We start from the raw sequence: 17,506 nt of genomic DNA, 5'->3' as shown, positions 1-17,506 counted from the left end.
ATAGCCGCTGTTCTAATTTCCATTTTGCGGTTGAGGAAACTGAGGCAGAGAGAGATTAAGTGATTTGCTCAGTATCACAGAACTAGTAATTGTTTTGAAGCCACATTTGAACTCAGTTCTTCCTGATTTCAGATCCAACATTCAATCCACTGTGCCTTCTAGCTGTGGGACAATTAATACCCAGCGAGATGCATAGTAGAGAGAACTTTCAAAACTGAAATCTTGAGAGTTTAGCGTTCCCTGATTAATGCCATAGAATCATAAGAGCCCAAACCTTAGCACTAATCATGAAGGAAGGAAGGCAGGTTAAGTCTGGTTTTTCTGCCAGGGCTGAGTTGGGAGGGAAAGAGTCATACAGGGTTTACCTTAAGGTGGGAGGGATTACAGAAGAGACTCCCTTCCCCCTTCCTCTCATCTTTCTATTTTCTCCCTGCTTCTCCTTTGAGTCTACACAGGGATCTGAGTTCTCCTCAGAAAGTGCAGAGGATCTCTCTTAAGCCACTAGGGAGAGAGATGAAATGTAGAAGGAGCCCATGGGACTCCAGACCTGTTGGGATCTGCCCTCTGTAGGGGATTTCCTGGGGCTCAGGCAGTTCCCAGCAGTATGGATGGCTTGCTCTGGATTGGTGCCCAGTGTTGGGGGGGCACAATGTGCCCTAAGGAGTGGCGTTCCTTTTGGGGGGCTTTCCCCACTCTGAGAGCTAAAGGACTGTGTATTCTTTATTTTCGGATCTTCCCGACAAGTCTCACAGGGATCTTCACACAGCAGGACCTTAGTGCTTGTTAATTTAATGATTTCTGTGCCCCTGCCCCTGCCCTGCTCACCCTTGGAGAGCTATTCTCTAGGTTCTGTCCTAATCTGACCCGTTAATAGTGGAGGGGAAGGGTGTGTATGGAGAGGGCCATGCCCTGCGGTCTTTTTTTTTTTTTTTTTTAAACTTTTTAATTGACAGAACCCATGCCAGGGTAATTTTTTACAACATTATCCCTTGCACTCACTTCTGTTCCGATTTTTCCCTCCCACCCTCCACCCCCTCCTCTAGATGGCAAGCAGTCCTATATATGTTGAATATGTTGTAGTATATCCTAGATACAATGTATGTGTGCAGAACCAAACAGTTTTTTTGTTGCAAGGAAGAATTGGATTCAGAAGGTAAAAGTAACCAGGGAAGAAAAACAAAAATGTAAACAGTTTACATTCATTTCCCAGTGTTCTTTCTTTGGCTTCTGTCCATCATTGATCAATTGAAGCTGAATTAGGTCTCTTTGTCAAAGAAATCCACTTCCATCAGATTACATCTTCATACAGTATCGTTGTTAACGTATATAATGATCTCCTGGTTCTGCTCATTTCACTCAGCATCAGTTCGTGTAAGTCTCTCCAAGCCTCTCTGAAATCATCCTGCTGGTCATTTCTTACAGAACAATAATATTCCATAACATTCATATACCACAATTTATTCAGCCATTCTCCAACTGATGGGCATCCATTCATTTTCCAGTTTCTAGCCACTGCAAACAGGGTTGCCACAAACATTTTGGCGCATACAGGTCCCTTTCCCTTCTTTAGCATCGCCTTGGGATATAAGCCCAGTAGTACATGCCCTGCGACCTTGCCCGCAGGCTTTGGGGGCTACGCTGGGATCTTTGGCCGCCGCACATTTGGTTCCCCTTCTGGGCTCCCTCCAGCTGAAAGGCATAACCCCTGGTCCTTGATAGAAGCTCCCCTGTCTGGCTCCGGGCCAGTGCATCAGTTTCTTCAGCTGTAAATGGAGGATAATAACAGCACCTACCTTGCGAAGTGGTGAGGACCACTCGAGATACTTTGGTGACCGCCCCAGAAGGTGCTCCCGAGGACTTATTCCATGAGGTTCTTCCGCGGCCGAATGACGGGCCAACGTTGCACTCGTTGACCTCGGAGGTCCCCTCGGGCTCAGGACCCTCTATCCCGCATCTCTGCGGCTGGGGACGTGGATCCCCACGCTTTCGCCTCTGCTTGCAGGACCGGAGGCCTGGGGAAGGGGAAGAAAACCGAGGGCAGTTAAGTGGTTGGCAGGGGAAACACAGAGGCTGAAGTCTGGAAACTTGTGTTTTTGTGTAAGTGCCTTGTGTGTCGGTGAGGGGGGTGGGGTGGGGGGTTTCAGGCCTCCGTGTGTGTTTGCAGAGTGGAATATGGGTTGTTTTTGTTCCTTCTCTGGCCTGAGCCCTTAAAAATATAGACAGCTAATGTCTTCAGTATGTATGAAATATCCCGTATGCGAGGAAACAAAAGGGGCTCTGTTATTAAAGTTTCATTTCCACACGCCCCCTCCCCCTCCCTTCCTCCCTCCTCTGGCTCCCCCTGTCACCCTGCCCTCCCCCAGCCTTTCAGCCGGCTCTGCTCCGGAGGAGGGACAGAGGGAGAGAAGGAGCGGGAGAGCGGAGGAGAGCAGCAGAGCCGGCCGGGGTCCCGCTCCGGGAGGGAGGCAGGAGGGCAGGAGCGGATGGCACCGGGGTCCCTCCCGGGCGCGGGCCTTCCCCCCAGGGTTGGAGCAAAGCGTTTCCTCGGGCTCCAGGTGAGGGAAGGGAGGACTGAGGGAGAGAAGCTCCGGGCTGGGCTCTGGGAGGGGAGCGGGGACCCCCGGGTTCTCGGGGTGGGAGCAGCTGAAGAGAGGACAGGGACTCGTGTGTCCCATCCATCCCCGCGGGCTCTGGCTCGGGTCCTGCCCGCCTGGGCTCGCTGCCCCTCGAAGAGCCGCCTGGGACGGAAGTTCCAGTCTGGCTGAGCTAAGTGGAACAGCATGTGTCTCCGCTCGGAGCGGGCTGAATGAGAGGGGAGACTAAGCCGGCCCGGCCTCTGGCCTTGGCCCGGGCTCTGGCCTCGGCTCGGGCTCCGGCCGGCGCAGCTGTGGGATGGGGGAGTCTGCCCTCGGGGGTGCATTTGTGCATCTGGGCACTCGGAGCCGCGCTGGCCTCGGTGAGTGCGAGGGAACGTCCCACCGTGGAGGGTCTGGGAGTGTGTCAGGGAAGCGCACGGGCCCACGTGTCCGAGCACACACACATTTGTACCGAGGGGTGTGCATGAGGGTGCGCGTCCGGGCAGGTAGGAGCCCCCGCGCGCCGGTGCCCCCGCCGGGCCGCCCGGGCCGGGGCGCCCACGCAGGCTTCCCCGAGGGGCGGCTCGGCAGGCTTTGCGCAGGTGAGGGGGGGGTTTGGATCGCCTTGCTCCGAGGAGGTGGTGAACGCCTGGGGAGGATGGGATACTTCTCGCAGTCCCGCTAGCCTGTTAGCTCGTGCAGACCCGAGGGGCGGCGAGGTGGCTCGGAGCCAGCAGAACCGGCGTCACCCACAGCTGGGTGACGCTCGCCAGTCCCTCACCCCTTGCCACTGCGGAGGGAAATGCAAATCTTCGGGATCTCTGCCAAGGAACCCCGAGGGCAGGGCCCCCGGCTCTTGAAGAGCGGGGCATGACTGAACAAGGATAAAATTGTGGGTCTGGGTAAGCTCTTTGCATTGGGCCCTGATGAAAGGGACAGAGCTGGCCTGGTGCGGAGAGAGCTGGCCCAGACGGGAAAATGAATGTGGGGGGAGGGAGGGACCCTCTCAGTCTCTTCAGGGCCATAAGATTGGGTCAGGAGGATCAAGAAGCACCTAGCTCCGGAGGGGGTTCTGGAGCTTCTCAACCACATCTATGTGCACCCACGGGCTCAGACAAACGTATTTGTCTCCACAGGACTGCCACTTCCTGGGTGGGATACTTAGAATTGCTCCCAGAGCCCCTCACCCACTTTCCATCATTCATGCGGCTCAGTGGGGCCAGTTTGAAGCAGTGCCCCTCCGGAGGGACAAGGTCCTCTCTGCTCCTGCCCTCCCTAACCAAAAGAAAGAATAGGCTCACTTTATACAGGAGAAGATCCTGGTGCAACTTTTTGGTTGCCACCCTCTCAGCTCCCTGGGAGAGTCCCCTGGAACTGGGCTGGGAGTCTCAGAGTATTGGGATGGGCCTTTATCTAGTACACCTCCCTAATTTTAGAGAGGAAACTGGTATCAAGAGAGGTGAAATATCATCTGCATGACTTGAAAGTGTCAGGCCCTGGGGCAGGGTCCTCAGATATCCCCCTCCCCACCTCAGGTATAGTTGTACATACCACACATGACTTACCATCCAGGGTGCCAAACAGCCTGAAGTGGTGGAACTTGAGATCTGGATTCAAATGCCGCTTTAGATGCTAGAACCCTAGAAAAGTAATTTGACCTCATCTGAAAAATGAGGGAGTTTGACTTAACCTCTTAGGTCTCTTTCAACTATAAATCCAAGATCCTGCTTGTCTCAGCCTCTACAGCCTCCTATTTCATGAATTCCCTTTGGGATCATATGGGAAGTAGAGATACCTACTGAGTGTGGATCTCATTGGTTTTCATGAATTCCCTTTGGGATCATATGGGAAGTAGAGATACCTACTGAGTGTCGATTTCATTGGTTTTCATGAATTCCCTTTGGGATCATATGGGAAGTAGAGATACCTATTGAGTGTCAATCTCATTGGTTTAAGGATCTCTCCCTGCTGCCTTCCTTCACTAGGACTATTGCATTCTTATCTTTCTTTCATTTCTTTGTTCCACATGTTTGTTCATCTCCTAGAAAACTGTAGATTTTATGCCCATTATTCAGAGGGAAAGACTGAAGCAAAAGTGGAAGAGATAATAAAAAAAATCTCTCTTTTTTTTTTATCCCCAGCTCTATGTGCCTGTGACATAGTAGGTGCTTAATAAATGTTGATTTGCTGATTTGTATAGCAATTGTCAAAGTGTTTTACATGTTTTCTGACATGATCCTGACATTAGAGCTACAGAAAGAGAGAGGCATGGGTGCTGTAAATAGAGCACAGGGCCTGGAATCAGGAAGATTTGAGTATCATTGTAACCTTATACACTATCTGTGTGATGGTGGGCAAGTCACTTAATCTCTAATTGCCTCAGCACTTCACCTATTAAATGGGGGACACACTGGAAAAAGAAATGGCAAATCACTCCAATACCTTTGCCAAGAAAAACTCCATGGATTTCATCACATAGAATCAGACATGACTGAATACAATAAATGTATGATTAAACCCATTTTACAGATAAGGATATCAAAACTTGGAGACTTCTCATGGTCATATTGTTAGTTTATCTTAAATCAAAATCTTTAACTCAGGTCTTCTGACTTGTAGTCAAATGGGTCAAATACCTAAGAGCCCTGGTAACCTGATGCTCCCTCTCTATTCCCTCCCCCCTTGACAATCTTGCTGTGTTTGGGCTTATATGACTGTTGCTAGGGGCTACTGGAGGTACCTATGGGGACTCCCTTTCCATCCTCCCAGAAAACCTTGTACTAGTGCCTTATGAGCCTGGAATTTTTCCCAGCTGAATTTCTACCCACCCTACACGAACCCCTCCAAAGCTGCAGAACATACACCATCAATTATGGTACAGAGTCTGGTTTATTAGGACTGAATGGTTGTAGCAGCTTTGAAGCTCCAGGGCTCTGGCTGCTTTTTCTTTCCAGGAGACAATTAGGAAGATTCCTTCGGGGAAAAAGAAAAGGGGGGAAAAAGGGGGTTCAAAGGCAAGAGAAGGAGGAGAGCTGGAGGACGCATGTTATAATGGAAAGAACACCAGCCTGGGAGGATGAAAATCTAGTTTCTATTTCTGATTTTGCTACTAACTTTCCCTGGGATTTTGAAAGAATTTCTCCTTTCTCTGAGCCTCAGTTTCCCCATCTACAAAACAGGGACAACAGTGCACACTTGTACTCACAGTGTTGTGAGAGGAAGGTACTGGTATATCTTAAGGCTCAATATAAATGAAATTTTACTGTTATCTCTAGACCTCATTTTCTCCATTTGGGACATGAAGGGAGTGAGGGAGGTAGACTGAAGATATCTCTAGTGTCCTGGCAGTTCTGGCAACCTATGACTCTGCCAGGGAAAGAGTGAGGGCTGTTGTGCTAGAGTTTAGCCCTGGTGAAGCTAGAGCCACAGCCACAAGATCAGAGCCAGGAGGTCACCTCAGGGGACCACCGGAGTCACTTTGCTACCTTTCTAGACTTACTTTGACCTACTCACACATCTTGCTGAAGTGGCTGCCAGTCAGTGGAGAAGCTTTTTCAGTCTCCAAGGTCTCCATTTCTATGAATTTTGGTGGTGTAACTTTATCTGGCCCACCCAGCTATTCTCCCCATTCCTACTCCCTGGAGGGGACAGACTCTGGAAGAATTATAGCAGAATCACAATGACTCACATTTCCATAGCTTTTTGTTCTTTACAAAGTGTTTCCTTTGCAACAATTCTGTGAGATGATTAGTGCAAAGGTTATCTTTTCTATTTTACAGATAAGGAAACTGAGTATCTGGGAGGTTGTGATTTGTTTGCAGCTAGAGTCTGGGACAGAAAGCCAAGTAATAAGCTTCACAGAGTACAGAGCTGAACTGAACCTTAGAAAAGATGGTAGTTTACACCTAGAAGTTGGAGGCTTGGGAAATGCCTTCCTTCTATGGGTAAATGCAAGGATGATTGATTACCATTTTCTCCCCTCCTCATCTTTGGCTGAAACAGACTCGGCGAGATGGTTGGTCTGGCTAGGCGAGCCTGAATTCCCATCTAGGTCTTATTCCAAAACCATATTCCTTTCTACTTTAGTACATCCAGTCTCCCACTTTTCTGGCTCTAAGGCCAATGTTCTTTCCACTACACATGCAGGGTGGTGAGCCAGGAGCTAATAGAGATTGCAAGGATTATGGTCCTTTTTTTTTTTCATTTGTGTCTGCCTCTTTGTGACCCTTTTTGGGATTTTCTTGGTGGGATTTTTCTTGCAGTGATTTGTCATTTTCTTTTCCAGCTCTTTTTACAGATGAGGAAACTGAGGCAAATAGGATTAAGTGGTTTGCCCAGGATCACAGATTTGAGGCCAGATTTAAACTCAGGAGGATGTTTTCCTAACTCTAGGCCAGTTACTCTATCCACTTCACCGACAAAATAATCATAGTAGGAAAGTTTTCTTTCTGTTTATTTTGACATTATTATTAAGTTATAACAAAGATATAGTTGGTTTCTGATTAATGTGAATTATAAATCCTCTGAAGTGGTTTCATATATTCAAATTCACTTTATTTGAAGTTATAATTACGTAAAATATGGTCATTCATTTCACTCCAATGGAAATACACAGTGCAAATTGAAACCACTTCGGGGCATTCATTATTTGCATTAAGCTAGACCTAGCTAATGCATGTTTTAATCAAGCATATAAATTTCAAGCAAAGACATGTTGCCCTTTGTACACAAAGCCACTATATTCTCTCTTACCTAAGAGCTTTGAGCTTTGCCTCCCATATGTGGGTAAGTCACACTGAGCCACTCCAGTCACTCAGTGTCCCCTGGGCCAGAGAGCACACAAGTGGGAGACAGCTGGCCTGAGTTAAGGGCACAGTCCATGACCAGGAAAACGAGCAAAGCTAATTGGCCCACATGGCAATTGAACGTTTGACCCTAATCTCATTAGCTATATAATGTGCTATATAATCCACTAGTCAATATGCATTTCAGATATCTAAGGTAACTCGGTGACACTTTGACAAAGAATTTGGCCAGTCTTTTTTTTTTTTTTTTTTTTTTTAATCATTTAACAGAATAGATTTGTGACCGTGTATTGAGATTAACTGGTTTGTGCAGAAGGTGAACTCCTCCAGGGAGGAGGAAGGGGTGAGGGGATACCTGGTTTGTATTTGCATCATCAGTACCTAGCACAGCATGTGATACCTAACAGTTACTTTATGAAATGTTTGTTGCATTTGCTCAAAACATTCTTGTGCCAAAGATAGAGAGCAAGTATTATCACCGCTTCTCAGATAAACAGAAAATTCTCTAACTTGTTCCACAGAGAATGGCAAATCAGGAACAGAAGTCCAGATATCCTGGTTCCTTTGATGTTAAATGACAGAGCTGGACTAAATGATCTCCTAAGATTTTTTCTAGCTCTCTGGTCCCATGACGCTAAGTTCTGGGCTATGTCTACATAGCTTTGTAGTTTCCAAAGAACTTTGGAAAGGAAACTTTGGTAGGATGGGGATTTATTATTTCCATTTTAAAAATCAGGAAAGGGGTTGAGAGGTGACACGATCTGCCCCAAATCATACCAATAGGGTCATTTTATAATTAAAACCATAGGATTTTAGAGAGAAGAAACCGGAAGCCTAGAAGTAAATCATTAATAAAGTGTTAATAACTCCTAATAAAGGATTATTAAACTCTTACTATGTGTAAAATTCTGGGAATGCAAAGAAAGGCAAAAATATCTCCCTCTGTACCAACCAGATGGCTTTTACTCTGAAGTTCTCTGAGGATACAGTCATAAGCAGGAGAGCCTGGATTCAAAACCAGGTGTTCTGACTTCAAATTCTCTGCTCTTTTTATTGTACCATTGTGCTACTCACCTAGTGCCTGGGGGAGAGGATGTTAGGTTCAGATCCCCAGTGCTCTGTCTACCTTCCTACTCCTGTTGAAGTGTGTGCACACATGTTTATGGATGTACCTGTACCAACCAGCTGGCTTTTACTTTGACCGTAAGTTCTCTGAGGACAAGGACTATCTCATTCACCTCTTCCTTGCTACTTTGCTCAAGGGAGATGTCTTCTCCCTCTGCCTGAAATATTCTCCTTTTTCTTCTTTACCTATTGAGTTCTTGTCTGTTTGTTAAAAGTCCAAATAAAATGCTCCATGAAACCTTCTGTGATTCACCATATTGATACCAACTTTCTCCATGACCTCACAAAGTCCTTAATTTTGTATTTCTTCAATGCATTCAGTGTGTAATATTTGGAATTAGGGCTATCTTTGTGTCTCATCCCCTATTAGACTCTAGGTTCCATTATGTCAGGGATCATATCATATTCAGACAAACCTATCTCTTTTTTTTATCATTAATAGAATTAATAGAATAGTAGATATGTAAGAAATATTTGTTGAATAAATGAATGACAGATTATGGTATGACTTTCTAAGTGACTCTCTAAGAGCTTATCTGGGGAGAACCAGCTATTTGGCAATAGCTAATGGTAATGATGAAGGACTGGGAATTGGGACAGTAAGAGATTTTGTAGGGAAAGAAAGGGGCTTCCCCTTCCTTCTACGTTTCTCCCCTAGTCACCCGACCCTGCTTCCATCAGGCCTGGGTTAGACCTCAGAGAGGAAGCAGAGAAGGGGTTAATGGAGAACAGGAAAGGAGGAGAATAAAGCAAACAGAATTGGAAGAGAAGCCCGGGGCTTGAGCTGTTTGGTCTGGCTGAGAAGCCTGCCCGGCCCCCCTCCCCCTCTGGAAGGGGGGCAATTCCCAGGCAGCTCTGCAGACAGACTCACACACAGAAACTCCTACCCACCTCCTCACACAGACACTCTGTGTGTGTGGCTTTTGAATCACAGCATCTTAAGAGTTGGAAGACAAGAAAGGTCTAGTGGAAAGAGAGCCTGGGCTGGTTGGATTAGCTGATCTTTATGGCCCCTTCCAGCTATAAAATTCTGTGAAACCTCTTAGTCCAAGCCTCTCTGTGTAGACTAGGAACCGGAGGGCCCAGACTGGGAAAATGACTTGAGCATGGTCACATGGAGAGCTTTTGGCTGGTCTTGGGGGGGGGGGTGTGTTTGTGGGAGAGGGAGGGGCAAGGATTCTTTGCCTTTGTCCCTTTCTCTAAAACACCCCCCTTCCCCCATACTCTCACAACAGTGTTATACACACATATGCAAGAACAAATGTTCATATATCCCTCCACCTTTATCTACATATGTAGACCATGCATCTCTCCTCCCTTGATCCTTTTCTCTGTCATCTCTCAAACAGCAGCTTTCACAGACAGCTATTGGCAGAGACCCCTTTCCTGCCCAGTGTGCTTCCCTTGCCACCTTTTGGCTGCTTTTGCAGCACTCCCTTGTTATTATTGCAGAGGGCCGTGGTCCAGGAGGCTCACTTGGTGTTATAACTGGAGCCTTCCCGGAGCCTCCCTGAGACACAACCCAGGGCTCATCCCTCCAACCCCCATCCCACCTCAGGAACCGGATCTCAACTCCCATTGGCTCCCCTCCAGGAATGTGGTCCAACCTCCATCTGTGGGTTAGACTCAGTCCCTGGATAGTCTTAGGGAAGGAATGGATGTGAGTGAATTTCCCTTGTGGGATAGGGTGTAACTCACTGGAACTGGGCAAAGTGGATCCCTGAGGGGAGCCCGGACAGGACAGCTTAGTTGGGACTGCTCTAGATCACTTCCGATCAGTTCAATTCGATTCACTAAGAATTCTTGGGGCACCCCAGATACTTGTAGGGTGCATAAGGTACCAAACAGCAATCTAGAAGTGGATCCAAGAGAGGCTGCAAGGCAAGACTCAATTAGCAATAGCTGCTGGTACTGGAAAGACTCCTGCTATTTGGGGATAGTAAAGGCTACGATTTAGGGGAATCAGACCATAAGATCATGGATTTAGAGCTGGAAGGGACCTTTGAGGTCATTTAATCCAATCTCCCTTTCCAGAGATGAGGACCTATGGTCCAAGAGAGGCTATGAGACTGCCTAAAATCACGTGGGGAGGCAGTGGAAGAATTGTGGTTCAAATTCATTATCTCCAGTGTTTTGCTTCTTGCACCATAGCATGCTGCCTGCCAAAAGGATAAGAGCAAAATTATAAAGAGATGTACAGACCCAGGGATTTGGGGGTTTCGGAATGCAAGGAAGCCTAGTGACTGCAATACTTCTCTGAGGTTGGAAAACTACTCCACAAAATTTATAAGTTCCTTGAGAACCTGTGTCTAAATGACTTTGGAACATGCCAAAATCTGCTCAATAATAACTTCCCTTTCTGTATTCTTGAAGGTTCACAAAACTTTTTCTTTCCAATGTTAGGTAGCCAGTGAGGGTATTCCTTTTTACAGAAGAGAAAACAAAACCTTAGAAAGGGGAAGTTACTTATTAGCTCTCACACAGCTAATACATGAGAACAGATTATGTCTAGATTGTTACTCCTATATCACATTGCCCAAAGAACCCCAGGAATTTTTTTTTTTTTTTTTTTTTTTTTTTTGTCCTCAGCTCAAATTCTTATTCTCTCTGGAGTCCCCAGTGAACTCCAAATATAATGTCACCAAATATAATGGCCTCTTTATTTTTTGACTTTAGTATCCTTGGACACTGGTAGTTGATAAATGAAGAACTCCTCTGTCTCTGTCTCTGTCTCTCTTTCTGTTTCTGTTTCTCTGTTTGTATGTCTCTTTTTTTCTCTCTGTCACCATCTCTCTCTATCTTTGTTTCTGACTTTGTCTTTCTCTGTCTCTCTCTCCTATAGGTTCAGTCTCTCCCTCTCCAAGGGTTTCTGCCCCTCTGTCTGCAAATATAGTCATTGAGGTCTTTCCAAGCTAGAAAAAGATGTTTCCTGAACGCTGTTGTGAGTCATTTCAGTTATATCCAAGTCTTCATGACTCCATTTGGGATTTTTTTCTTTCCTTTTCCTAATCAAATTATTCAAAGGTTTATCTATTTTGTTGTTGTTGTTGTTTTTTAATAAAACCAACTCTTAGTTTTATCAGTTTGATAGTTTTCTGACTTTCAATTTTATTCATGTCTTTTTTGATTTTCAGAATTTCTAATTTGGTATTTAAGTGAGGGCTTTTAATCTGTCTTTTTTTCTAGTTTTTTTTTTTTTAATTGCATGCACAATTCATTGATCTCTTTTTCTCTATTTTATTCATCTAATTATTTAGAGATATAAAATTTTCCCTAAGAACTGTTTTGGCTGCATCTGATAGGTTTTGGTATATTGTATCATTATTATCATTCTCTTGGATGAAATTATTTTTATGATTTGTTGTTTGCCCCACTCATTCTTTTTTTTTCCCATTTTTTTATAGCTTTTTATTTACAAGGTATATTCATGGATAATTTTTCAGCACAGCCAGTTGAAAAATGTTTTGTTCCAATTTTTCCTCTCCTTCTGCCATCCCTCCCCCCCGATGGCAGGTTAACCAATACATATTAAATGTATTAAAGTATATGTTAAATACAATATATGTATACACGTCCATACAGTTATTTTGCTGTACAAAAAGAATAGGACTTTGAAATAGAGTACAATTAACCTGTGAAGGAAATAAAAAATGCAGGCAGACAAAAATAGAGGGATTGGGAATTCTATGTAGTGGTTCATAGTCATCTCCCAGAGTTCTTTCGCTGGGTGTAGCTGGTTCAATTCATTACTGCTCTATTGGAGCTGATTTGGTTCATCTCATTGCTGAAGATAGCCACATCCATCAGAATTGATCATCATATAGTGACCCACTCATTCTATAGAATTAGATTATTTAATTTCCAATTGGTTTTTAGTCTATCTTCCCCTGGTCCTTTATCGAATGTAATTTTTTTATTACATTATGATTGGATTTTCTTTTTTTAAATAATAACTTTTTATTCTCTAAATAAATACAAAGATAGTTTTCAACATTCACCCCTGCAAAACCTTGTGTTCCAAATTTTTTCTCCCTCCCTTCCCTCTACCTCCTTCTGTAGACAGCAAGCAATTCAATGATTGGATTTTCTTTTTTTTTTCTTTTTTTTTTAATTTTATTTTTTTATTATAATAACTTTTTATTGGCAGGACCCATGCCAGGATAATTTTTTACAACATTATCCCTTGCACTCACTTCTGTTCCAATTTTTCCCCTCTCTCCCTCCGCCCCCTCCCCTAGATGGCAAGCAGTCCTATATATGTTGAATATGTTGCAGTATATCCTAGATACAATATATGTGTGCAGAACCAAACAGTTCTCTTGTTGCACAGGGAGAATTGGATTCAGAAGGTAAAAATAACCCGGGAAGAAAAACAAAAATGCAAACAGTTTACATTCATTTCCCAGTGTTCTTTCTTTGGGTGTAGCTGCTTCTATCCATCATTGATCAATTGAAACTGAATTAGGTCTCTTTGTCAAAGAAATCCACTTCCATCAAAATACATCTTCATACAGTATCGTTGTTGAAGTATATGATGATCTCCTGGTTCTGCTCATTTCACTTAGCATCAGTTCATGTAAGTCTCGGATTTTCTTGATAAAGCTATTGGAGTGGTCTGCCATTTCCTTCTTCATTCATTTGACAAATCGGGAAATTGAGGCAAACAAGGTTAAATAACTTGCCCAGGATCACATAGTAAGTGTCTAAGACCACATTTGAACTCAGGAAGATGAGTCTTAAATTATCTATTTCAATCCATGACAAACAATGACAATGTTCTATATACAAAAGGCATTTGGGAACAATACTTGGAGATCATCGATGGCATTCGTTTTATTTTACAGATGGGAACACTAAGGTCCAGAGAATGAGACTGACTTAAAATATCAGAAGATATCTTAAGACATAGAACAAAATGTTGGTGCCAAAAGGGACTTTGGGGATTATTTAGGTCAACCTCCTAATTTTATAGATGGTAAAACAGACACCCAGACGTGTGAAACATTATCACATAGTGAGTCAGTGATATCGCTCTCTTCCCCCTTTCACTTCTAGATTTCTCAGAACATAAACTGACTCCCCATCCAGAAATTCCCATCCTGTGCTGTCTGGTTTGCATCCTCATCTACCCTCTCCAGTCAAACTTCTAAATTACTGAACCAAAGCGCTTTTTCTCAGTTCTCTTCCCTAATCTCTTTGAAGGATTTAGTCCTATTTGTTGTACAAAAAAACAACCACTCATTCTTTTTTAAATTATTATTTTAAATTTTGTTTTATTTTCCCCAATACATACAAAAATAGTTTTCAATATTCATCTTTGCAAAACTTTATGTTCCAAATTTTTCTCCCTCTTCTCCTCCCTCCTCCTCTTCCTAAGACAGCAAACAATCCAATATAGATAACCATTCTTTCTATACCGCTCTGAGGATTGCAAAATACTTTTCTTTTAAACAATCCCGAGACGTAGGTGGTAGAAGGTTAACTGAAAATATTACCCAATATTAGTTGTATGATCTTAGAGACTTCTGTTTATCTGCTTTTTCTTCTGTGAAATGGAGAGGATAATAACACCTCCCTCATGAGGTTGTTATGAGGATCAAATGAGATGATTATAATAATAATACTTAACATATATCTGTGTTTACAAGGTACCAGGCACTATACTAAATGCATTATAATTATCTCATTTGGGCCCCATAACAACCCTGGGAGTTAGGTACTGTTACACAATTCTCCCCATTTTGCAGCAGTGGTGCTTAACTGACTTGCTCAGCATCATATAACTAATAAGTATCTGAGACCAGATTTGAATTCAGATCCTCCTGACTTTGGACCCAGGGCTCTATTTAGTGCATCATCTTGTTTTGTTCAGTCGTGCCCAGCTCTTCGTGACCCCATTTGGGGTTTTCTTGGCAAAGATACTGCAGTGGTTTGCCTTTCCTTCTTCATTTTATAGCTAGCGGCCCTCAGGAGTAAGGTAGATAATTAGATATTAATTAATTAATTAGATATTAAAAATAATATTTGTAAAGTACCTAGAATATATTAAGCACTTAATAAATGCTTGTTTCCTCCCTTTAGCTCTGGGGTTATGATCCTAATCCCTTCAAATTGTTTGGAACCTCAGTTTCCTCCTTTAGAGAATAAGGGGATAGAGAGGACCAGCTGATCTCTAAGGTCCTTTCCTGCTCTCATAGTTTATGTTCTAAAATCTCTTTAACACTCTGGGAGGTCTCTTTCTTAAACTCCGCCCCCCTGCCAGCTGTGATATTTCATGAACGTCCCAAAAAAAAAAACCAAAAAAAAAACCCATGAAGGGTAATATTAAAATTAGCCTCCGAGTCACGCAGAATGACGGGGTCAGCTGGATTCTGGAGCTAGGAGAGTTGTTTCCACGTTTGTTCTGGCTTGTAACTACTCCCCAACGCCTCACGGGGGCGTCCCCCACCCGGGGCTCAGTGCCGTATTTATAGCCATGATTTCATGTTCTTTTTTTTTTTCTCTCCAGAAGCCTTCTCCATGGCCTGAATATTTATAAATCTGGCTAGGCAGAAATAGACACTGGGAGGGGAGGCTTTGGAAACTTCACGAACAGGTTGGATGCAACAAATCCATTTGGAACGGGCCCTGAATCTGCCCCGGCTATTAGTGACGTCATGAGCAGATAGCCAATTGTAGGGCCGCTAGTTTGTGACGTCACCCCTTCCTTGGGTGGTTATTTCTCCAGAGAGAACATCTGTCTCTTTGTTGGTTCATTAATTCATGAAATGTTTGTGAAACACCTCAGAGTCAGTGCGGACTGCTCACTTTCCTATCCACTGGGCGACCCTGTTTTCCAGGGCTAGAAAAACTCGGGGTAGGGTTACTGCTCAGCTAGAGCCACAAACGCGCGTTTTCGTCGTCCTCTGACCCCCCCCCCTCCCCCCCTCCAGGTTTTCTGTCCCGCAGGAGCCCAGACTCCCAACGATGACCGGGCCCTTTCCAGCATGTTCTCATTCACGCCTCCATTCATTCAGTCACCCGTCAGCCCGGCACGTGCTACTGGGAGCTGCGCGCTGGGCCGGGGAGACCGCGCGCTAACGGCGCTCGGGGCCCGTTCTGGGGGAGGCGCCGGGCAGGACCGGAAGTGAGAGAACGCCTGCCCTCACCGAGCTTACCTCCTTCTGCCGGGGAGTATCGCGCGTTCCCAGATTCGCTCAAATACAAAGTGAAGATGGCGGCAGCACCCTCACAGCTCGGGGACCAGAAAGTCCCGTCAAGGAGGTAGTTCTCGGGCAGGCCCGGAAGGCAACTAGAGGTTCCAAGGCGGAGAGGTGTTAAAAGCGGATAGAGAGCAAAGTCCTGGTGCATCAAGGCATGGGAGCGGCAGCACATGGATGAGGATAATCCTCGCAAAGGAGACCAAAATGGGCGGGTGTGACAGGAAGTGAGGAGAGTCGTGTCCCCTCCCCAAAAAAAAAAAAGAAAAGGAGGATGATTAGCAGTGTGAAGTAATGCAGAGAAGTCAGGGATAAGATCTGAGAAAAGGCTATTAACTTGTAAGATAAAGAAATCTCTGCTGAACATGGAAAGAAGAGCGAGCTGATTACAAGGGCTGGAAGTCACATTGCCAGGGCCCGAGAAGTGAAAGGTCTGGGAGAAAATGGAGATAATGAGCATAGAAAGCTTTCTCACTTAATTTTTTTTTCAGATATAACCAATTTTTAAATATTTTTTATTACATTTATATTTTATTTTCTCTCCAGTTATAAATAAAGACAATTTTTAACATTCACTTAAAATTTTTTTGAGTTCCAAATTTTCTCTCTTCCTCCTTTCCCACCCCACTCACTGAGGCAGTAAGCAATTTGATATAGGCTATACATATGCAAAAGATATTTCCATTTTTAGTCATTAGTCATTAAACAAACATTTTTAACAACATTTAAAAAATTGAGTTTTAAATTCTCTTCCTCCTGCCCTCACCTCCCCTTTCCTTAAGAAAGCAAGCAATTTGGTTAGAGGCAACTTTCTCTGGGAGTTTGGCTGTAACAAAGAGAAGAGATGTATGAGGGTCAAGGGTTTTTTTTTTGGGGGGGGGGTGGGTTGGAATGGGGAATATCTGGACATATTTCAAACATTAGAAAAGGTATATATAGAGAGAGAGTTTGAAAATGAGAGTAGAAACAAAGGGAGAGAGACAGAGAAAGTAAAAGAGAAAGTAAGAAAGAAAGAGAAAAAGAAACAGAAAGTGAAAGAGACAGAGAGAGAGACAAGAGAGAGACAGAGAGAGGGAGGAAGAAGGGGGGAGAGAGAGGAAGAGGGAGGTATAAGCAGAATCAGAGACAGGGACAAAGAGAAGGGATGCCCACAAGGGCAAGCACCTGAGAGAAATGGGAGGAGATGTCTCCAAGAGCAAAAAATCCTGTCCTCTGAGATAGAGCAGAGGAGGAGAAAGTGGAAGAATTGAAGTTGAGGTAATACAAGCCAAAGTGCTAAAGAATAACTCGGTGCTTTAGCTTAAGCTCCCTACATCTCAAACCATCCCAACAATAACTATCTGCATAGAAAGCCAGAACCAGTGAACCTGGAGAAGAGAGCAATTTTATTCTAATTGTTGCACTCTCAGTCAATCAATGATCAATGAAAAGAGTATGTTTTGTCAGTATGGCACGAGAGATGGGTCAGGTATTGATTCAAATGATGTGCAATAACTTGGATTAATAAAGAGGCACATAATAATGACTATACATTTACCTAGCACTTTAAAACTTAGAAAGGATTTTTCTTATAAGCACCTTGTGAGGAAAGGAGTACAAATATAAGGGCTCTCTATAAGTGATTTCCCTAAGATCACACAGTCACTTAGTGATAGAGGTCAGGATTTAAGCACAGGTTTTCTTAAGTTTTGATCTCCTTCCACTATACTGCCTTTTTCAAACAGAAATTCTTTTTTTTTTTAAATTATTTAATAGCCTTTTATTTATAGGATATATACATGGGTAACTTTACAGCATTAAC

At 44.0% G+C, this 17,506-nt stretch overlaps 1 protein-coding gene across 1 annotated transcript in view; it reads left to right on the top strand.

Annotated features, from left to right (window-relative positions):
* The first annotated feature begins 2,394 nt into the window (after positions 1 to 2,394).
* The window catches only part of SYNPO (synaptopodin), a 72,831-nt gene continuing 57,719 nt past the window's right edge, over positions 2,395 to 17,506 (top strand). The window contains exon 1 of the mRNA XM_031953519.1: positions 2,395 to 2,555. The gene's annotated coding sequence lies outside the window, so the exon portion shown is untranslated. The remainder of the gene's footprint in view (positions 2,556 to 17,506) is intronic.

The sequence above is a fragment of the Sarcophilus harrisii genome, chromosome 2 (assembly GCF_902635505.1).
Source record: "Sarcophilus harrisii chromosome 2, mSarHar1.11, whole genome shotgun sequence".
Classification (NCBI taxonomy): domain Eukaryota; kingdom Metazoa; phylum Chordata; class Mammalia; order Dasyuromorphia; family Dasyuridae; genus Sarcophilus; species Sarcophilus harrisii.
The sequence above is the reverse complement of the archived record's forward strand: the minus strand, read 5'-3'. Positions and strand labels throughout refer to the sequence as shown.